The sequence below is a fragment of the Lampris incognitus genome, chromosome 7 (genome assembly GCF_029633865.1).
Source record: "Lampris incognitus isolate fLamInc1 chromosome 7, fLamInc1.hap2, whole genome shotgun sequence".
In the NCBI taxonomy this organism is placed as follows: domain Eukaryota; kingdom Metazoa; phylum Chordata; class Actinopteri; order Lampriformes; family Lampridae; genus Lampris; species Lampris incognitus.
This window is the reverse complement of record NC_079217.1, coordinates 21,970,913-21,993,811: the sequence shown is the minus strand read 5'-3', so window position 1 is coordinate 21,993,811 and position 22,899 is coordinate 21,970,913. Positions and strand designations below refer to the sequence as shown.

At 42.5% G+C, this 22,899-nt stretch overlaps 1 protein-coding gene across 1 annotated transcript in view; it reads right to left on the bottom strand.

Moving 5' to 3' along the window:
• LOC130115741 (SPRY domain-containing SOCS box protein 4-like) overlaps nucleotides 1-22,899 on the bottom strand; it is a 70,571-nt gene that overhangs the window by 46,628 nt on the left and 1,044 nt on the right. The gene's annotated exons all lie outside the window — the stretch shown is intronic.

The following is a 22,899-nucleotide window of genomic DNA, read 5'->3' as shown; positions in this document are numbered from 1 at the left end:
TTCCATCACAGCAAAGAAATAATACATATTTTCAAAGAGAACCGCCTTTGTTTTTGCAGTATCTACTTTCATTTAATCAATACCGAGGACATTTGAGAACTTGCGAGTTAAATGATTTTTGAACTGATGTGGTGAGCATGAACATCACATCTTGTGTCATGCACTACAGGAATGGTATTGCGTAGACCGGGAAGACTGTCACGCAGTTTGGATAGCATCTTGTTTCCATGGAGATGGCAGAGCCCTTTGTCAAATCCTCAAGTACTAGATATACTATACTAGATGTTGCTCAGGGATGGAGGACCTAGTCCTAGGATGAATTAGCCTTCAAGCTTCATGGATACTCTAGATCAGACAACATCAACAACATTAGCAGAATCACACAAAAATGCAACGGGTATAACAACCAAATAAGAACATGGGCTTACCACCAGTTCCATACTCGGCTCCCCTTTTAAGTGTTCTACTAGTCCCAAAGACTGAAACTGCATCTGAGTTAAGCCTAGACAAAATCGAGCAAAACAAATCACGCATCAATTTATTTGCTCATTCTCCTTGCCATGGTGAAGCAACTAAGTAGAGGACCAGACACAACAGGGTAAGATAGCAAATCTTCTATTCATACAATAAGGTTATCTATAAGAATAAATACATTGCATGAGTTAGATATAATAAAAGTTGCACAAAGAAGTGACAATCTTTCACACCATTTGATTTTATTATTTTTTGGCATTTTCCACCTTTTTTATTAGATAGTGATAATTGCATGAGACAGGAAAGGCAGGGGGGAGAGAGGGGATGACATGCAGCAAAGGGCCCAAGCCAGATTCGAACCCAGGCTGCTGCGGTAAGGACTCAGCCCCATGTGGAATGCGCTCCACCAGGTGAATCACCAGGGCGCCCCCTCTTTCACACCATTTCAACCAAACACACACATTTAAATTTCATCAAGTTGTGGTAAACTGGTGGCAAGTGTCCAATTTTGGATCACAACTAAAGCTCAGGTAACAAAAGGACACTAGAAACAAGCCCTTTGGCTCTGATGCTTCTTTGTTTATTCAAATTTATCAATACCAACCATTTGACTTCCTCTCGTAAAAAAACAGTTACTTTCTTTGTGATCTGGCTTCAAGCTTCATGTTCTTATCTGAGTCAGAAGGCAGCAAATAGACTATTTAGGCTATTTTCTCTGGAGAGAATGAGGCACGGCAGAGAAGTAACTCATTCCTTCACATATTTCCTGTGGTAAATCAGCCAATTAGTAGCAGATTGGTAATAGGGAGCATAGTTTAACAGGCTGTGTCCTAAAATGACTTAAAGCACTTTTCAAGCATGGCACGTGTAGGCCAAAGGATGGTTCCAATGACACTGAGCCTAATTGGATAGCATGTTAGCAGTTTAAAAGTGCCATGTCACTTCGGCGGCTAATGTAGCTCAAAGAGCTACAGTCGAGCCAATGGTCCCATGCACCCTCGAGAAAATAAGTCATTAGCTACAGCCAAATGCAGCGTGTCTTGAGTTAAATAATTTATAGGTCACTCAGCTTAGGCAGTTGACAGCATCCCAATTAAAAATGCAAAATAAGAGTTTAGAAAAAAAAAAAACACTGGAGTGGCAAAGCGTCATTTACATTTGGTAAGCCTTTGATCCGTCTCGTCCCGCCAATTGCCCCCTGGACCACTCTGCGTGAAAGAGGCATTAAGTCTGTCAAAACCTCAGAAGAACTCAGCCCCTGACAGGGATGGGCAACTGTCACTCACTGTACAGTATTATGGCAGGCCTATCTTAAAGACTGGGTAAATTAATTGTGGAAAAACTCACAATAATACTTGAGAAATTCACAAATTTTGAAATTTTTTACCACGCTCAAAGCTTAAGCCTTCAAAAGAAGAACAAAGTGTACAATGCCACCTTTAATTCTGGTGACCAAAAATAATATGAGTAAAGATGAGAGTATGAATAAATTCACTGGATGGAAGCAACTGCTGTGAAAAAAGATGCTTGGGATCTTGCAACAGTGACAAGCCAGGAACCCAGCAGGTGACAAAGCTGTAGAATGCAAGCAGAGCACCAGGCTCAAAGCAGAGTGCATCACTGAACATGCAAGACAGCTCAATTATTCATACTGGAGCAAGGTGGGTAACAATGGCTTAACACAGGGGGTCTAGGCATAAAATTGAGGTAAGGCTGTATGAGACCATGCAAGTGTACACACTATCTAGGATAGTCTTTGAGGTCTATGTGGAGCAATCTCCATTCTACCTCTGTGATGAGACAATCCCATTCTGGCAGGTCCAATTTCGTCAGCAAACATGCCAGGAAGGGAAAGGCAGCCTAGTAATCCAAAAGTAGCTGAGCAAAGCCAAACTAGTCAAACACACTGTACTGAACCTCACAAAACCTTGCAAACCTCCAGAGTCACGAAGGGTTATTAACAAATTGTCCAATATGTTTCTTTCCCCTCAAGCTCTGACTCTGCTCTCTGGAATCACCTGCTGGCTCATTTCACTTCTCATTTCCCAGCTCCTGTTGTTCTTTTCTGTTCCCCTTTACTAATAACTAGGTGGAAGCTATGTGAGTTCATTTTGCATTTGAAATCAGCGAAGGAAAAAAAAACCCCAAAACAAATGGAAGCCACCACCAACCCAACCTGCCCATTCAAGTCCCTCTATTGGACTTCCAACCTTGCTGCACTAAAGCATCCTTTGAAGGACTAGAGGCCAAACGTTCTGAATTGCTGCCGTAGGAAATCATGGATCCCACAGATAGATTATGGACAAAAGAAATCATGAGCATGCTATTACAAGAAAGATGCCCATTTCTGCCCTCATGAATATAAGTGACCTTTGTATATGTCAACATTTTTACAGTTTTGTGGCAATAACTCAATGCAGGAACTCAAGAAAAGATAATATAGCTCATGCAACATTATGTCGCTCTATTTGTTTTGGTCACTTGCTATTGTAGAAAAATGAAACATTAATTCCACAAGCATTTAAGAGACCAAAAGTGGAAATCGGATTTTAAGGATACTGACATTCATGCACAATTATTAAACATTTGTTATCACAAAATCTCTTCACAAAAATGATCCCAAAGCTTTTGTGCCAAATATATGCAAACTAATGCCCCTATAATCGTGTCCTAATTTCCCTTACGGCTCCCAGTGTCATTTGTGCTATTGGAGTTGTTGGCATTATTGGCACTGATAATCATGGATAACAAGACAATTTTCAGAAATGTATCTCATTTATAGGCCATAGAAATACTATCAGTCCCCAGGATAAATTCTAGCTGTTACAAACTAATTTTTGGACCTAAATCTAGCACCAAAAATGATCTAATTTAGGTATGACCCTGCACTCACAACAAAACATCACAAAGCGACAGCGGTTATGTTAACCAAGAATTTTCTGTCTTTTACTGAATTTTAGTAGAACTGACAGATAATTCCGAATACAGTCTGTCATTTTGATGGAATAAGCCTAAGAAAATCCTTTTGTTGGTCTCTTCAAGATTACGTTCACATTACAGGTCTTAATGCTCAATTCCAATTTTTTGCCTTGGTTCGACCTTTTTACTTGGTCGCTCACATTCACGTTTTTAAAAGTGACCCATATCTGACATTAGTAGCAACAGATTATGGCCCTGAAATGCCCTGCATGCAGATTTACAACAAATAACATAATCCGCCTGTGCGACTCAACAAAAATCAACATAATTGCAAGATGGTTTGATCTGGTAGCCAAATAACAGTCAGCTCTTGAGGACAAGGAGGTGAAAAAAGACCAAAGCCGCAGCTGTGGCTGCATTAGCAGTTATTGCTGGTAGTCATGTATGAGTTTGAGTGACGCAAAAGTTGCATGAATTCCAATCTGCCCGGGGCCTGTTTCAGAAAGCAGGTTTTACAAACTGAGTTTAAACTGGAACTCTGGGTTGACTAACTCTGAGCTGCCAAAATCAAGAGCTTTAGGTTTCAGAATAGCTGATCTGAGTTAGTTCAATCAACTCTGAGTATGTTTACTCTGAGTTAAGTGCATGTGTGACGATTATAAAAAGCCATTATCAATGGAGCGCCAATACTATAATTCACCATGGCAACCGGCAAGAAAAAAGGTCGGCCTACTTCACCCCACTGGGGTTAGAAATATTAATGAATGTGTGTAGAATACAAGTATGTATTTAAGAGGGAAAAAAGGCAATACAGGAGCAGCAGCAGAAGAACATGAGTTGGCATGGCACAAAATTGCCAACCAAGTCAGCGCGTGAGTATTAATTTGAAAAAGAAAAAAAAAACAACAACAAAGATTTATCTCGAGTGTTCCACTTACTGAACATTTATACTATAAATACAGTGCCTTGCAAAAATATTCAACCACCTTGACAGTCATCACTAATCTCTGGATTATAAAAGACACACACATTTGTTCCTGAACAATATTATTTTTGTGAACCCATAAGCTCTAACAGCATTTTCCCAAAGCCAAAATAAGTTGGGTTTTGCTGACTTTTTATTAATACATTACGAACTAAAATATAATGCTTGCTTAAGTATTCAACCCCTTGTGGTCTGAAAGCTCCAAGTTTACACAAAAGACAAATTATTCATTAAAAAAAACTCAGGTAAACACAATTGTACATAATGAGTGTGTACCTGTAAGGTATTAAAGTAATGGTCTCGTTTATGGGTATAAAAAGCACTCCATGTAAATAAATTACAAACTAAAATATAGTGCTTGCATAAGTATTCAACCCCTTGTGGTCTGAAAACTCCAAGTTTACACATTAGCCAAGCGTGAACTCCATCAGAAAATGAAGACAAAGGAGCATAATACTGAAGTAAGAGACAAAGTGATTAAAATACAAAAGGTCGGAAAGGGATACAAAACAATATCCAAGTGTTTGGATGTCCCACGGAACACTGTTGGATCCATTGTCAGAAAGGGGAAGCTGTATCACACCACTCAAACACTTTGTAGGACAGGCCGTCCCTCAAAGCAAAGTATCCGAGCAAGACACGGGCTGGTGAGGAAAACCACAGATGATCCTGCAATCACTTTAAAGGAGCTCCAGAGTCAGTGGCTGAAACTGGAGTAAAAGTTTTGTCAACCATATCATGGTCTCTCCATAAATCTGGCCTATGTGGGAGGGTGGCAAGAAAGAAGCCGTTACTCAAAACTATGCATATAAAAGCACGCTTGGAGTTTGCGAGCATGAGAGAGACCCAGTTAGGATGTGGGTAAAGGTTTTGTAGTTAGATGAGATGAAAGTTGAGCTTTTTAGCCAAAATTCAAAGCGTTATGTGTGGCGCAAACCTAACACTGCTCATGTCCTAAAAAACACCCTCCCTAGAGCGAAGCATGGCGGTGGCAGCATAATGCTATGGGGTTGCTTTTCATCTGCAGGCACTGGGAACCTTGTTCAAATTGAGGGAAGAATGGATGGAGCCAAATACAGGGAAAAATTGGAAGAAAAGCAGTTGCCGTCTGCCATAAAACTGAAGCTTGCGAGAAGGTTCACCTTCCAATAGCACAACGATCCTAAGCACAAGGCTAAAGCAACAATGGCATGGCTCGGCAACAAAAAGGTGAATGCTTTGGAGGGGCCAAGTTAAAGTCCAGACCTCAACCCCATTGAAAATCTGTGGCATAGACTGAAAATCGCAGTCCAGAGACGCCATCCCACCAAACTGCAAGACCTGTACAAATTCTGCCAAGAAGAATGGGCAAAAATTACTCCAGAAGAATGTGCAAAGCTTGTACATACTTACCTCAAGAGAATCATGGCTGTTATTGCAGCAAAAGGGTACTCTACAAAGTATTGATATGTGGGGGTTGAATACTTATGCAAGCACTATATTTTAGCTTTTAATTTATTTACAAAAAGTCAGGGGAAACATAACTGATTTTGGCTTTGGGAACAGCTTATGGGTTCACAAAAATAATATTGTTCAGGAACAGATGAGTGAGTATCTTTTATAATCCAGAAATTAGCGATGATTGTAAAGGGGGTTGAATACTTTTGCAAGGCACTGTATATATAGATGCATGTGTGTGTGTGTGTGTGTGTGTGTGTGCGTGCGTGCGTGTTTTATATTTATGCAGGTGCAACCCAACAGCACAAAATGTACTTGGCAGCAACTGAAGATGAAACACAAAAATATAGTTCAAACAGATAAGGTATAATTTCATTACAAGCACCTGTGATGTTATTTAGCCTACCTTACCTAATTAAACAGCATTCAGTGGCTCCATTCAACATGTGATATCTTATAAGTATACAAGTAGTTAGTGAAATTTTCTAAGCAAAAAAAAAACACTGCCAGTATTTAATATTGTCTATTTGAAAGCAACACCCAAATGCCTTGATACATACAGGTCTGAAAATTTGTGCTTACTGGATATGTTCAAATTTGACCTCCATTATAGCCAATAGAAAAAAAGGCTGACGCCCGAAAAACAGGTGGGGGTCCACCACCACCACCCCCACCACTCACAGAGGCTGAAGAGATGGCCCTCAGTCAAAACAGTGGCCGACCTATTGCTGAAGGCATCTCTGGAGGAAGCTCATCTGACCCAACCACCCCCAGGACACAAGGGCCTACATAAGAGGTTAGTTATTCAAATTAATTATAAATGTACACTCAAATTAATTATATATGTACATTCATCCTTTTGCCAGTGTTAGCTCAGTGATGCCCACCCATCCATCTTAGACAACTTGGCACACTGATTTTCAGATTCTTAGTTGTCCTTCAGACATAATAATCTAATTTAAGGTGAATCAGGTATATATTTGAAAAATTGTGTTGTGGTTTGCACTGCTGTAAAAACAGAATGCAAATGGGGCACTTTTCTGAAGTTATAACAGTCTAATCTCCATCTTTTACCAGTTAATGATGGTGCAATTTGTCTGGTGGAGCCTTCTGTCGTAACAGACCTCCATGCAGTTGTAAGTTATCTCAATATGCCACAGAATTTTCAAAATGGCTTAGAGTAGAACAAAAAAAATTGTTACATTTCATTACAGGAGGATAACGAAGACACCTGAACAGCTGCCACAGAGAGGGACGATACAGAGAGGCCTATTGAGGTTTACACTTTAAAAATAACATTTAACAGTTGATGATAGTGTTGCACCATAATAAAACTTACACCTTCTTTTTCTCTATCAGAGCAATGCTGGAAATCACAATGAGGAAGCTGGTCCATCCACCTCCACAGAACAACTTACCTCAGTAAGATGTTGTTCAGCATTAGTCCATGACTTACAATCAAACCAAGTAGTCCTGGCAGTGTAAAATTCAATGTAATTTTTTGTGTTCCTATAGTAGCTCCCTGTGAAAGAGCTATATAAGGTGTACTTAGAGAAACAAATTGAAAAATCTAATTTAGAAATGGACTACATAAGGCTGCAGATGCAAAAGACAAAAATAGAAATACAACTGCTGGAACATCAGTTGAAGGTAGGTGAGGTGCTCACAGGTGGACGATTTTACTTGTTTGAACAACATAAAAATATTAACCACTATACTGCATTTGTATGTGCAGAAAATAAAGACGACTTCATAAAAAGAAAGGCATATTGTCTTTAGTTGACACTGGGGAGGGGATGGGTGAATCAGAAATGATAGTAGCACATTGTGTCTCTGACTGCTCTTCCATCTCATGCGTCAGTGGTGTGGTCAGGATCGTTATCAAGATCGTTCACTGGTTGAATTGGACATTGTTCTCCTCTAATTGTGGCAATGTTATGGAGAATCACACATGCCACAATAATGTCACATGCCTTTTCTGGGGTGACTATGTGCCTATGAAGGCACTGGAACAGGGCCTTTAGCATCCCAATGGTCATCTTCACCCTGGCTCATGTCCTGCAGTGAGCCAAGTTATAACGTGGCTGCAGGCTGGGCTCAAGATCAGCGTAAGGGGTCAGCAAATAGGGCTGGAGGGGTAGCCTCTGTCAATGAGCAGATAACCATCGAACTCTCCTATGATAATACGAGGACACAGTTTAAATATTCAGTTGCAATAGGAGGAAACAAAAATATTGATTATAGTAGGATATAGCTTTATCTTCTCTCTTTGACTGCTCCCGTTAGGGGTCGCCACAGCGGATCATCCGTTTCCACCTCTTCCTGTCCTCTGCATCTTCCTCTGTCACACCAGCCACATGCATGTCCTCCCTCACCATATCCATCTTTGGCCTTCCTCGTTTCCTCTTCCCTGGCAGCATCTTCAGTATCCTTCTCCCAATATACCCAGCATCTCTCCTCTGCACGTGTCCACACCATCTCAATCTCACCTCTCTTGCTTTGTCTCCAAACCATCCAACCTGAACTGTCACACTAATATACTTATTCCTAATCCTATCCCACTTCATTACTCCCAACGAAAATCGCAGCATCTTCAACTCCGCCCCCTCCAGCTCCACCTCCTGTCTTTTCGTCAGTGCCACCGTCTCCAAACCATATAAGATAGCTGGTCTCACTACCATCAATCGATCAATCAATCAATCAATTAAGTTGCAATTTATATAGCGCATTTCTAGCTGCAACAGCCACTCAAAGCGCTTTATATTTATCTTGTAAACCTTTTGCCATCTGTGTAAAGTAGGCTACTAGTGTTTATAAATTATATTCAGTATTTCCAAAAGGTGCACGTGAGGCTCCACATGAAAAAGTTGCTAACTTTTTTTAATAATAATTTTTGTTAAGAACAGCCCTATAAGACCAATTGTAGCACTGGCATTCAACATTATAATCCACATATACACAAATGTAACAAAATATTTTAAAAAAAAGATGGGTAAATATAAACTGAAGGAGTTCTTACAACCCCCATTCATCAAAATGATGGATTGTGATTAATTAAGGCGGAACCCCTGATTTGTGCTAGGTTGCTGTGGAAGCTAGCTTCTCGCTGCTGGTCTTCTTTGCCAGAGGATTGTATGAGCTATGCTACAGACATCAAGTTTAGTTACTCTCAAATGCCTATTATGTTTGTGGTAGAGATGTTAGAGCAGCAAGAAATCCCTGTCCAAAATTGGTTGCTGCTTCAGCGCATCATCACTAATTTGCATAAGGCAAATTGCATAAGGTATCCTCAGTTCAACTTCAAATATAATGTCGGTGCCTGTATGGTGATGCTGCCTCAATACCAGCTACTTCTTGTTGCCAGCAATCACTGAACATGAACGTCAGTGGCTTTTGTTGCTCGTGACGCTTTTGGGTCAAGTGCAGTTATAGTATGTTGAATTTGACCAGCGGTCAATGACAAGAATGTCCTTTAAGGGGGCGTCCGGGTAGCGTAGCGGTCTATTCCTTTGCCTACGAACACGGGGATCGCTGGTTTGGGTCCCCGTGTTGCCTCCAGCTTGGTCGGGTGTCCGTACAGACACAATTGACCGTGTCTGCGGGTGGGAAGCCGGATGTGGGTATATGTCCTGGTCGTTGCACTAGCGCCTCCTCGGGTCAGTTGGGGAGCCTGTTCGGGGGGGAGGGGGAACTGGGGGAATAGCATAATCCTCCCACGCGCTACGTCCAACTGGCGAAACACTTCACCGTCAGGTGAAAAGAAGCGACTGGCGACTCCACATGTATCGGAGGAGGCATGTGGTAGTCTGCAGCCTTCCCAGGATCAGCAGAGGTAGTGGAGCAGCGACCGGACAGCTCGGAAGAGTGGGGTAATTGGCCGGATAGAATGGGGGGGGGGGTCCTTTAAGGTCCACTGCTATTGCCACCTTTTTTTTTTTTGTTTGGTACTTCACCCCTTGGAGAATCACTGATCCTCTAGTTAACACACACACCAGGGCTGAATGATTTGGGGAAATAATCTAACTGTGATTTTTTTTTTAGACCAATATTGTGATTGCGATTTAGTATGCAATTTTTTTCAAAGTTCATTATCTTCTGTGTTATCCACTAAACACAGCAATAAATCATTCTATAGTATGACAAACACAACGGTCAACATATAAACATATTTAGGCTCAGCCTGGGACAGTGTCAGGACAACTGCTGGTTTAAATGACCAAGAAAAGAAAAAGGTGGCTTTAGATGGCTTTTCATCAGATCTGGCTCTAGCACAGGAGTTTACTAAGTTTTACTCAAGATTTGATGTGCATGATTTTAGTAATGAAGCTGCTGTTTTGAAATACAACCTATAGAACTCTAGTCAACCTGTCTCTTTCTTTTCTGCACAGTGTTGTGAATACTTTTAAACACTGTAAAGTTCGAACAACCCCTGGCCCTGATAACATTAGTAGCCGTCTGCTGTGGCCCACTGTGCTGTTCAAATAGGCCCTATTTTCAATTATATTTTCAATGTCACTCTGTCATCAAAAGGGCCCCAATCTGTGGAAACAATCTACAGTAGTTCCCATTGCAAAAAAAAAAGAGCCATCCCAAGTCCTTCAATGACTACAGGCCTGTAGCTTTAACCTCTCTTGTTATGAAGTCATTTGAAAAACCGATTAAAAAGCAACTGGACAGGATGTAGCGTCTTCTCGACCCGTTACAGTTTGCATATCGAACCAACGGGGGGTTTGGGATGCAACCGTAACTCTGCTTAACTTCATTCACAATCACTTAGAGGGTAGTAACAACCATGCCAGACTGTTGTTCATAGACTTCTTGTCAGCCTTCAATACCATACAGCCTCACCTGCTAGTGCAGAAGCTTGGGGAACGTTTTGGGTTGGACATCAACATTGTTGGATGGATTTTGGACTTCCTTACCAACAGATCTCAGAGAGTGAGAGTGAATGGACACTTTTCTGGCTTGACCTCCACATCAACCGGCTCCCACCTCAGGGCTGTGTCCTCTCTCCTCTCCTATACATCCTGTACATGACTGCCGCAGTGAGTTCAGAAATCATCACATTGTGAAATTTGCAGATGACACGGTGACAGTGAGCCTGCTGAAAGAGAATGAAATGTCCCATGGTTCTGTCATAGACTATTTCTCCAAATGGTGTTAGGAAGCCTTTTTGGAATTAAATGTGACTAAGACCAAAGACATGTGTATTGACTTTAAGACATAATCCCTCCACCCCGGTCAATGCTAAGATTAATGGTCATGAGGTTGAAATTGTTGAGTCATACAAGTACCTGGGCACTACAATTGATAACAAGCTGAACTTTGATTGTAATAGCAATTTGCTTTGCAAAAAAAGCCAGCAGTGCCTTTTATGTCTGAGGGAACTGGCTAAGTTCAGTGTCGACGGGTCCCTGTTGACTTTGTTCGACAGATCTTTTATTGAGTCGGTTGTTACTTTTTCTTTTATCGGTTGATATGCCTCTTTCGATCTTAAACATAAAAATGCACTAACAAAGGTGATCAAGGTCTGCAGTACTATCACAGGTACCCAACAGAAAAGTCCATCTGATTTATATAACAAACAGACGTTAAGGAAAGCAGAATCCATCCTGTCTGACAGGACCCACCCCCTGCACCTAGAGTTTGAGACCTTGCCTTCTGGTTCCCACTTCAAACAACCAGTAGTTAGAACCAATAGATACAAACAGTCCTTCATTCCCTCAGCCATTTCACTGCTAAACTCCAACAGTAAGCGGTAATACCAGCCCCACCTTGATAAACACTGTTAACACCGTTTACTGTTGCATTGCTTTTCGTTGGCTTTGTACTCCTCACTACATGTTGTATTTATTTGCCTATTTGCCTTATGTGTACTGTGGAGTGTTTTTGTGTTTAAATGTTGCTGCTGCTACACAACAATTGCCCATCTGGGACAAATAAAACCTACTTGACTTGACTAAACTGCTCTTTCCTGTAGGCCAAGCCTATGTGCTATGACGAAATGAGATGAATTGATGCATGAATCATGAATTAAAAACATATTTTCATTTAACTACTTAATTGTAAAAAGAATAACCATCAATCGCAGTAGTAGATTGACTGATTGATTTAACTTCCAGCCTTGTAAACATGTACTATAATTATCATGACTTTTTTTAATAAAATCTAAAAAACAACAAAGCACTGCAGAACAACAGGCCTAGTGTGAAAACATGAAAATAAATACGAATCCTACTGATCTCCAGTCAGTTAACAGTAACAAATCACACAAACTAAAGTGCAGAAATATACAGTGCTGCTTGAAAGTATGTGAACCCCTTGAGCAGTTTAGATGTTTCTGTTGTTTTACCATGATTATTTACCATATTTTATCATCACCAGTTTTTATGTATGAAATGTCAGATATATGTTTATCAATTTCATGTACTTGTTTAGTGGGACTTGTTTAAGTAGCCCAAAAACTACATGAAACATGGAATTAGTGTATGTGCAAAAGTAAGTGAACCCCCAGCTGCATTGGTTAAGTCAAGCAGGTAACAGACTGTGGTGAAACACATTTGGGTGCTTAATTAATCATTTAAGCAGACCAATGAAATGAGACATCCTTGGGAATGGGTTTGGCCTGCACTAATTAAAAGAGAGAGGAAACCAACCAAACCACTGTGGTCCCATACAAATCAACAATGCCGAGAGCAAAGGAGATATCCGAGGACATGAAGAAGAGGGTAGTGATAGCCCATCAGTCTGGGGAGGGCTATAAGACCATCTCCAAAAGACTCCAGCTCCATCCATCCACTGTAAGACAAATAATTTACAAATGGAGGGCCTTCAACATGACAGCAACTCTGCCTAGAAGTGGACGCCCATCAAAACTATCACCCAGAAGCACCAGAAAAATAATAAATCAGGTAAAGGCCAACCCACACATCACCTCTAGAGAGTTGTAGACCTCTCTGGTAGCATCTGAAACAAATGTGCATGCGTCTACAATCCGACGAAAATTGAATAGCCATGACATTCATGGGAGCGTTGCTAGAAGGAAGCCTCTGCTCTCAAAAAAGAACAAAGCTGCCCATTTCAACTTTGCCAGAGAGCACTTGGACAAACCAGAGACCTTCTGGAAGTCCATTCTCTGGACAGACGAGTCCAAAATAGAATTATTTGGTCACAATTAAAACCAACATGTTTGGAGAAAAGCCAACACTGCATATGAAGAAAAGAACCTCCTCCCAACAGTGAAGCATGGTGGTGGAAATGTGAAGGTCTGGGGCTGCTTTTCTGCTTCTGGACCTGGACGACTCCATATTATCCAAGGAACCATGGATTCTCTGGCATATCAACAAATTCTTGACCAGAATCTCCTGCCATCAGTCAGGGAGTTGACGCTGGGATGAAAATGGATTATGCAACAAGACAATAACCCAAAGCACTCCAGCAAAACTACAAAGGAATGGCTTCAGAGAAAGAGGATTCGTACTCTGGATTGGCCCAGTCAAAGTCCGGACCTTAATCCAATTGGAATGTTGTGGCGAGACCTGAAGAAGTTGGTACATACCAGATGTCCCTCCAACCTCTCTCAACTGGCTGAGTTCTGCAAGGAGGAGTGGGCAAAAATCCCCATAAGCAGATGCGAGAGACTGGTTAGTGGTTACAGAAGACGTTTGGTTGAAGTAATGGCTGCAAAAGGAGGAGCCACAAGCTACTAATACAAGGGTTCACATACTTTTGCACATGTTAAATTTTCAGTTTTTGTGAAATAAACCACCTTTGTTGAATTAAATAATGAAAATATATCGCTTTTTGTGTGTGTGTCCATTATTTGGAAGGTGTGCTTTACAAATTGGGATTTGGATGTATGTGTAATAAGCTTATCTTAATGTTTTTTACAAAAACAGTGACCATGTCTGGAGGGTTCACAAACTTTCAAACAGCACTGTATGTATGCCGGATGGTTTTCAGCCTACTTGACAAACTGGTGGTTGGGTTTTTAGACATGCAATATGACCTTGTGATGCTTTCTTAAATGCTGGAACAGGTTTGTAGTGTTGCCCTGTGTTGTAGCTACGGTAGCAAGGCACGTTCTGCACAACAGGTCCAGACAACCCCCTGACATACTGCTCCTCTTTGACACTAAAGTCAGTGTTCGGTTCTGCCAAGGCCATTTTCACAAGATAGTAACGTTACTGCTAGAATTAGAGCATAGTGTGGCAAGGTGTTTTCTTCATTTACTGCTCTGCTCTCACTCGCATGTCACGTGAGTATAGGGTAGCATGTGTGTACGTGACCCCCACATGGCCACGTGTTACCGACCCTCTGATTGGTTAGATTGTGTAACATAAAAAAACAAAACAAAAAAACACGCTTTCGAACAACACGGGAATCACTGGTTCAAATCCCTGTGTTACCGCCGCCTTGGTCGGGCATCCATACAGACACTATTGACCGTGTCTGCGGGTGGGAAGCCAGATGTGGGTATGTATCCTGGTCGCTGCACTAGCACCTCCTCTGGTCAGTCGGGGCAACTGTTCGGGGGGGGGGGGTGGCGTGATCCTCCCACACACTATGTCCCCCTGGCGAAACTCCTCACTGTCAGGTGAAAAGAAGTGGCTGGCGACTCCACATGTATCGGAGAAGGCATGTGGTAGTCTGCAGCCCTCCCCGGATTGGCAGAGGGGGTGGACCAGTGACCGGGACAGCTTGGGCAGGTACAATTGGGGAGAAAAAAAAAGGAGAAAAAAAAATCCCCCAAAAAACGTCTTTTTTTTCTTTCTTTTTTTTATTGCAGCCTTTGCGATTTGAAAATTGTGGTGTTCTATTACACTGCGATTTCAGTTTGAATTCAAATAATCATTCAGTTCTAACACACACACACACACACACACACACACACACACACACACACACACACACACACACACACACACACACACACACACACACACACACACACACACATCCACACACTGGTGCAGCAACGTTCAGCTGGGGTACGCTGGTTAAAAGCGTGTCTATAAATTCTGCCCTTCCAATGACCTGTTTGCTTGGGTACAATGTTTTGCATGGCAGATTGAGCTACGATAGAAAAACAGATGATACGGAGGAGAGAGCATGGAGGGGGCAGGAGGAAACAGCAGCTGCCGGGAAGAGTGGGAGGCATGAGGAGTATGGGCCAGAAGGAAGTCTCGCTAAAAATAGTGGAGACCCTTCCTGCAACCAGGTGTGTGATTTATTAGTGACAAGCCACAGCTTAATGAGTGGCACCAACATGATAAACCGACAATAAAAAACTGGTCTAGTCTAGTAGATAAGTCTACAACATGTGGAGCACTGCCAAGATCAGAGCTCATTTTTACATTTTCTATGGTGTGAACAAAAACAAAACGGGGTCGATCCCATTTAAAAACAAAATGTAATAATGTAGTCACAGATAAAAGATAACAAAACAGGAACAAAACTAGATAAGGTGATTATTTTCTAAAAATGTGTGTGCTTGCTGTCTTCATGGTGTGTGTGTGTGGGGGGGGGCTTATTAGAAAACCTGGAGGTGCTCAACAGAAAATCCAGGGTCAAAAGACAGAGACATGCAGCAAAGGTCCTGAGGTCAAACTCAAACCTGGGACACTACAATCAGGTCCGAGCACATTTGATTTCCCACACCGCTTCCAGCGTGGGAAGATGGCAGCACGAATTTTTGTCTTCATTTGTTGGCTGGGGGAGCTGGCGCTGAATCGGCTGCGAGAGCTTGGTCTGCTGCACCCTGTGGGCCCAGGGACCGCGGCCTTGCCCGCAGCTGCACACCAAGGGCGGTCTGACAGGACGCGGAAGCGAGCCAGGCTAAGCTAACTGCTAGCCCATGCAGACTGGCAGTTCCAATAACACAGAGGGCTGTTTGGGCAGCGGCCTCACCTGGCGTTGTGGTGTTTTTGACGTCGTCGTGTGGAGTGCGAGGAGGTGTGTCAAGGGTGTCTGGCTGGGAGAGCTGGCACTGGATCAGCTCGGAGGGCTTGGTCTGCTTCGTCTTGTTGCCATAGGGACCATGGCCCCTACCTGGAGCTGCGCCCAAGGAGGAGACACGGAGGGCGGTCTGACAGGACGTGTACTCAGAGCAGGCTAAGCTAACTGCTAGCCCATGCAGACCGGTGGTTCCGACAGTTACCTGGCTGGCATTTGTTCCTTTGGACAGTGATATTTTTTTTGGATATATGTGTTCGCTTGAATGTGTGTTCTGGTAGTTCTTGATTGTGTTTTTGTCTGTATGTTGCACTGCTGTTGCCTGGGGGAAGCGGCATTTTGTTTCATTTCATGTGCACAAGTACATGAGGTGAAATGACAAAGTGTTCCTGATTCCTGATATCAAGACACCTCATATGCTTACTGAGTCCAACAGCTGCTGTTTTCTTCTCATCAATTTCACTTTAAATTCAAGTTTAACTTTTATTTAAGTTTCCTTTATTAATCCCCTTGGGGAATTCAGTTACTGCAAATTAACCCATCCCAGCTGTGATGTGTAGCTAGAAGCACTGGGCTGCCGCCTTCATGCTGCACCCTGGGACCAACTCCAGGTCTTTTCCCATTGCCTTGGTCAGGGACACAGACAGGAATATAAAGCCAAACATAAATGTTTCTTTTGATGGCGGGGGAAACCTGAGCACCCGGAGAAAACCCACCGCAGACACAGGGAGAACATGCAAACTCCCACACAGGATGACCTGGGATGACCCCCAAGGGTGGACAACCCCGAGGTTCGAACCCAGGACCATCTTGCTGAGAGGCGACAGCGCTAACCACTGGGCCACCGTGCCACCAACACCTTTAAACATCTTTTAAAGCATTTACAATATCTGCTTGCTCATATAAAAATAAGCAACTTAAACTGTAAAAAGGTGAACTTTTTTTACATATATGTGATGTAAAAACTGTAGGAAGAGATGCGATGAAAAAAGTCCAAAAAATGCCACAAGTATGATAGCTTCTCTACTGCATCTACCAGGACTATTCAATGTCAATATCTCAACATACAAATGAGACGTGTGGTTTTGGTGGATTCTGCTTAAACCCAACAACACCAATTAGAATCAAAACAATTGTACTATCACTCAATATGTCCAATATGTCCTGTACTCCTTTGGATAACCATGACCTGGATGAATGAGAACACTCACAGACATCACTCAATATGTGTATCAATCTTTGTAACTTCTTGTCATAATAGTTCCGAGTTTCAAGGGTCATTCAAGAATAGATTAATTAAAATGCCCAAAGAGTTCATAGGTAATCACGATTTCACTTCTCCTGCCCGGTCTACCGTCTTTCTTTAGTCCTGCCACTCATGAATCACTCTACTCCTCTCCCATAACATCAGTACTTGTATCTTTTTAAGTGCTGTTTGCGACAGACAGTTCCCCATATCCCAGCATCTCGATCTTGCAGATCGTTCAGCTTGTCTGGCGTCATGGCTATGCAAAACAGCCGCTGGTGGTTTGCATGATCTGTCTTGCCCCAATCTGTTCTATATGGGAAGGGGGGGGGTGATGCACACAATGTCTCGATAAAAATCACCGAGTCCGATTCACTCACAGGCAGGAACACGCAAATATGAATCCAGTCACCAAGTTACTAATGTGGAAGCAAGCAAACGGAAGGCCAAATGTACTACAGCATTTAAGTGCAATGCAAAAACCCAAGCCTTTTACCAATCCAACCTGTGTATTCTCATTCACAAGAGGCAAAAAGCCAGCACTGTACAAGGTGCAGAGCTTCAATGCTCCATGCATATAGAAATGCATGGATGGAATTCTTCTCCAGGAGAAGCCTCTTAATCTGTCACTCTCAGATCTGTGGGAAAGATAAACAACTTCACTAACTATCGTGCTACATTCCTCTCTCGGTTTTTATTTCCATTGGGAGGAAAATCCATCATCTTGCCAGGGCCAGAATTCAATCTCCACAATACTACATCACACATCACTCCAGAGAGCACAGAATCAGATGATGTGTACAATTACTTATTCTGTTAGAGTTATGCACACTATGCTTGCAGTGGGGGGGGGGTTAAATTATATGAGCAAAGCAAGAGAAGAACAACACCTATTCAATTATATTCATACCGATAGTCTGAACAGAACTGGCTTTGTACCAATATAGATAAGATGCACTCACTGGTGACAGTTAAAATTTTTTCCATTATTCACAACCTGTAGAGCTCAGCATCGACTTCCTCCTCAGGACCGCTTTCATTAGGATTACCATCAACAACCTGCTGGCACTTAAAATTAAGACTGGCTGGTGATGTTGCTAGTTTGCATACAGTCCCTACTGTTCAGTCAACTTTATCTGAATATTCTGGCTGTGACAGGGCAATAAAAGCAATTCATGCAAAACCATTTTCCATTGTTTTTCACACATCATTTAACTGATATGATAAAACCTTGATGTATTAAAAAAAAAACACTTAAGTGCCTGTGCGGCTTTAAAGCCATAATCATTTTCTCGTGGTTGCACAAATCCAAAGTTGTTGAAATGCCCTTGAAGAGTGACTGAACATGTATATCCCTGACGCAAAGAGACCAATTCAAATTACTGAACTGCTCAAGTGATTAGATTCTATTACACAGAGCGAACATGAGAACATGGCTGGCCTTCATAAGAACAACCTGCTGTCCCTTAAGGCCCCTGACTAAATCCTGCTCTGGGCCAGATAACTTTTAATGTGATTTCAAAGCATTAACATTCTACTGAGTCAGCATCGCACACACACACATATACACACACATATACACACACACATATGCACGCAAACACACACGCACACAGACACACACTACAGCGCTGCCCTGCTGAAACAGACTGGTGTCAGGCTGCAAGTGTGTTTAGGAGGGAGGGGTGGATAACAACTGTAATAAAGCTCCTTCCCCACTGGACAAAACCCCACTATCACTCACTAACATCAGGCTTTTGTCCTTACTGGGAAAGGTTACAATCGGCATTCGGTCACGCGACAAATGACTCTGCGGTAGTCACATGGGTATTCATCGGCTCTAGCTCCGATTGGCAGTGATGGAAACATGACACCTGGGCAGACACACTAACTTTCACCCCTTTTCCGGCACGATGCTTTGATGTGTGCTGTAGTTCTAAAAATTGGTGCGTCAATAGACAGGAACAACACCCCCCCCCTTTTCTCCCCAGTTGAATCTGGCCTATTACCCTACTCTTCCGAGCTGTCCCAGTCGCTGCTCCACCCCCTCTGCCGATCCGGGGAGGGCTGCAGACTACCACATGCCTCCTCTGATACATGTGGCGTCGCCAGCCACTTCTTTTCACCTGACAGTGAGGAATTTCACCAGGGGGACATAGCATGTGGGAGGATCACGCTATTCCCCCCAGTTCCCCCTCCCCCCCTCAACAGGCACCCCGACCGACCAGAGGAGGGGCTAGTGCAGCGACCAGGACACATACCCACATTTGGTTTACCACCCACAGACACACACCCACAGACTCCGACCAAGCCTGAGGTACAATGGGGATTCAAACCGGCGATCCCCCTGATGGTAGGCAATGGAATAGACTGTTATACTACCGGACATCTGATAGGAAAAATATTTAACATCGATTTTGTTCTTTGCCCCTTTTCCAGTGTGTTCGTGACTCCAAACATGACACCAGACAAAACAAAAACAAAAAACAGAAAGGCACACTTGTCTACCAGCAATGGGAAAGGAGTCAATTAAATAACCCGCATATAGTATGTCTTTATGCATGCTCAATGTCTTCGTGCATGCTCAAGTAATCCAGGTTGAATCAGTTCATCTGGACACAAAGTTTATTGAGATAGAAACATTTCATCACTCATCTAACAGTAGCCCGCATACACTTGCTAATTTTGGCGGGAAAAGGGTATAAGAAGCAACAAAAGCCGACTATGATGTAATGGCCCCAAAATATAAGAATGAAAGACATGGGTGTTGGGAAGCCCAGACAGAGGCAGGGGGGACTAGAGGTATTCAGACTGCCACCGTTGTGGGGACTAAGCCAAATGAGACATCAGGGCACACATCCCGAGAATGACGCCCTTTGTCACCTCTGATGCTGCCAGACCTGCAGTGTCCTATAAAAGCCCCGCAAAAAGCCACACTCCTTGGATTTCAAAATGGCCTGTCAGATGGAAGGCAATACCTCCGTTTTAAACTTAAGCGGTCCGACTGAAACATCCTCACTCATTTAATCACTGATCATATCATACCTAACGAGACAAAAATTAATAAATAAGAGAATTGGACAGAAATAGGGAGACTGTGTGAGATGACAAGAGGAGAGCGAGTGTGGGACGGTGAGAGAGAAAATGAAAGATCAGTATGAATCCCTGACACATAGCTATCAGCGGGACTGAGTGCCACTTGACACAATGTCGAGTGACATAGCAATTATTTGCCACTTCATTTGTAACTGTAAATTACCTCAATATCCCAGCAAAAATGGGTGGGTAATGAGCACATACGAGTGGCCCTCCTTCCCGAGCCCCTCCCTTGGTTGTTGTAATTTCCTTTTACTTGGGGACAAAACTGGCCATGCATATAGCAAAGTGCCACACATTTTCCTATGACGAAATGTGTTTTTTTTTTGCATCTGGTGTACCTATGCTGCGACAATTGGGGGGGGGGGGGGGCTCATTCATCTCCATCACCGATCATTAAGTAATGTGATCTGAGAAAGAGGGATAGGTGATCTGAGAAAGATGGATCGGAAGAGCGAGAGATAACAACCTAACGCAGCCTCTGAGAGAGACCGTCTTTCACATTCTATTTAAAGAACTTGATTTGGTGTTACATGGTTAAACACACTCACAAAAAAAAAAAGAAAAGGAAATGTCGTCCTCTCCACGGTACTCCACAATGCCTGGAGAGAACAGTGAAAAACAGACTCCAATGTTTATACGACATTTTCATGGCTTGGGGGGGCGGAAAAAAAGCAATAAATAGATAAATAAATAAGACATCATACACCAGGCCTGTGTTTCCATACCTTACACTGCAACAGCTACAATTTCCTTGAGGCTCTGTGCACTTTATATGGCTAAGAAGAGCAAACAGTGTGTCGTGGGAAATGGAACACTCCATCACAATTTAAGTCCACATTCCAAGAACACTCTCAAATGAAATCCTCCTTTCACCAACAGTCCTAGACATTCACACGTAGCTCAAGATGAATGTGCCCCAACTGTCATGCTCAAATATCCCCCACACCGTTACCGCAACTTGCAGACGTGTATTCACACTTGGGTGGCAAAAAATAAAAACAAAATCCCTCTCTAAATCAACTTTTAATTTGCATACCAATCCAAGTCTATGTAAAGGAGTGAGGTGATCCTAAATCTCAGATAATGTTCAAACTGTCACTGAATTGAGAAATTGCTGTTAACTTCAGTTCTGTTAGGCTTAAAACTCCTGTCTGTGCCCCTGAGCAAGGCAATGGAAAGAACTGGAGTTGGTCTCCGGGCACTGCAGCTGCCCACTGCTCAAATACAATAGGATGGGTTAAATGCAGAGAACAAATTTCATTGTAACCTGTACAATGACAAAAATAAAGTGGCTTTCTTCTGTGTGGTCAGGGGCACTGAGGATGACACTGGACCAGGTGGCTATTGGGAGATTGGGGGTAGGTCAACTGGTTACAAAAGGCCAGAAGGTGGACCTCCTGATGGTGGCAGTTTGGAAAAAGGTCAATGGTGACGATGAGAAGAGCATCTGAGTAGTAATCCAATACCGGGCACATAGGAAATAGAGTGGACTACCATACTCAGGTCAGCTGTCACATTGCTTACAATGAGGGAAACCTAAAGAAACTGCTGACACTTAAGATATAATGAGATTGCTAACAACTTAAGACAAGTGATCTCAAGCTTACCGAACAGTAAGCCAACAAACCAACAGCCAGTGCTCTCTTACCATCTGCTATAGGCCACCCACATAAAGTTCCACACAACACTTAACCTGCACAGTAGCTTGCCAATGCCCAGGAGGACAAAGCAGATGTCAGCGTTTACTGACAAAGCATTTAGCCTTCGAAAAGACCAACTTGAATAGGCATTGATCGCTGTAAAGTATCTCATGTTCTAAACAAAATCTAATTAGATTATCCATAAACAGACAGGGAGGTAAAAGCAAGTTTATCCTCGTGCTTGTTAAATATAAGCCTCCTGCCAATTTCCATATTCGTTGCCAGGATAATTAAAGGGAGCTTCAGATCCCCTAGTTTTTATTTTCCTCAATAACAAAATCAAGTCAATCGCAGCAAGCTAAAGCTTATCGCACACTGTCAAAGATGCAAAGCACAACCATTATTCATCCCGAGGAAGTAAGGACTCGGTGAATTTACATTCAGAAGATTTATTCTGACATTCAGAAGATTTATTCTGTGTGCAGTATGTAGGATGTTTATAGAGGGATGTTTCAAGAGCTACAATAGGAGGGAAAAAGCAATGATCAATCTGAAGGGGTATCACGGGGGGGCTGAATACTGAGTGGTTCACTTTTACACTGTACAAGAAGTTGTTAAATATTGTGAATGTGTTATTTCCTTTCCAGTCCTAGACTTGTTTAGGTAGCACTAAGATTGTGAATCAGTGCATATGGGCGAAAACCCTGCTCACTGACCCCAAACACTCTTCCACTCATAAGAACTGCTGTCAAGATTCAGTACAACAATTCACATTGAGGGGGGAGAGCACATCTCAGTCGTCTAGTATAATCTGTCACATGGAACATTCATAATAAAAGGCATGTCGAAAATGATACGTTCACTAGCACCCACCGGGCGGCTGGTGTTCAATTATAGCAAGCTGAGAGAACTTTCTTTTTTCTTTTTTTTTTGCCCGACAATGACCTTCTGTTGAGCACTTACAGTGGCAGTCTAGTTACCACTGAGGGAAATCGAAGTGTAATGGCTCAAATTGGATTTACATCGTAAATACTTCTCTATGCTATGAACACGGTCTTTATTGGGAGTCTGGCTGGGTGCACTAACAGGAAGCTATGGATGCCAGGGCTAGAAGATAAAGTAAAAGACATAAATAGACCTCTAGA